The following is a 1,167-nucleotide window of genomic DNA, read 5'->3' as shown; positions in this document are numbered from 1 at the left end:
ATATGGGCACCAGAGCAGATGATGGGCGGGTGATTTAGTGATTCTCAAAGGAAGAGCTCTCTTTTAAAGGTGGGACTTCAAAGTCAGATCACAAATGGAAACCGTGTTGTCGTGTGAAGACAGGGCATTTTAGCGGTCAAATGAGCAGAAAACTGAATAGGTTAGTGTAGATTTACTGAAATAAAGGTCAGAAATCTAGGAAACAAATCCATCAGTCAGATTTGAGCAACCAATCAGTGGTCAGCCAAAGAAAAATCGGTGCGTTATGATGGTTGCTGCTAATTGAAGTTAGACAAAATGTTGTAAAATGCACAAAAGCATTCCTCAAACGTGCTGAAGTTTGATGTCTGAACTTCAAAAGCATGTGTTCCAGATTTTTGCTCAACCCAAGTGAAGGGAGGTACTGGCAACGCAGTTGGACATGATCAGTATTTTGTGATGCAATAAACCCATGACTCACAAACTCATAAAACATAGGAAGAAAACAATCTCTCTCTCAAAAATCTCCTTAAAACGTTTCCCAGAAAATGAGAGCGGGATTGCTGAACCAAGAGCTTGAGGTACCAAGGCAGAAGAAGCCAGAGTTTCCTCTACACACACAAACACACACATATCATACTAAGCGGCTCTCGTTTGTACCACAGCAGGATGTTGCGGTTGCCAGGTTCAGCTCAAAGCCTCAACGCCAGGTAACACCGAACAATGAGAGCATAATTAGAATGAGGGTACCAGCTGCGCAAAACAAGAACGTGGATGAATATAAGCACACCATGTCGGGATCTGGCAACCAGTGGTGAGTGTTGACATCCACACAGGCTTAATGCAAAACAGAGGTCATATTTCAACATATTTTCATGACAACTCTAGTGATTCGCAGGTTAAATGACTGACACCTCGGTGTACCTCAGTGTTATTCAATGCTTCCCCCGCACCTGTGTTCTAAGTGAAACCGATTTATAATAATGACCACAGGATTTTAATTAGCGTGAATGTGAGACCAGGTGAACCACAGTCAAGGGCTAGCTCGCCAACAGAAACGCTGACTTCAAGACTACGTAAATTGAACAGTTCTTTTATGTACTGCTCCTATAGGGAAAGCACAGTTTATATCTGTAAAAGATTCCTTCTTTCCTTTTTGCTTTTACAGGTGCACATGTATTTTTTTTT

The 1,167-nt window shown here is 41.8% G+C and overlaps 1 protein-coding gene across 1 annotated transcript in view; it reads right to left on the bottom strand.

The window, feature by feature from the left end:
- Window positions 1-1,167, bottom strand: part of LOC107555374 (syntaxin-8-like) — a 76,064-nt gene that overhangs the window by 30,884 nt on the left and 44,013 nt on the right. The window lies entirely within an intron of this gene.

The sequence above is a fragment of the Sinocyclocheilus grahami genome, unplaced genomic scaffold, assembly GCF_001515645.1.
Source record: "Sinocyclocheilus grahami isolate Dianchi unplaced genomic scaffold, SAMN03320097.WGS_v1.1 scaffold533.1, whole genome shotgun sequence".
Classification (NCBI taxonomy): Eukaryota; Metazoa; Chordata; class Actinopteri; order Cypriniformes; family Cyprinidae; genus Sinocyclocheilus; species Sinocyclocheilus grahami.
This window is presented reverse-complemented; position numbering and strand designations above follow the sequence as displayed.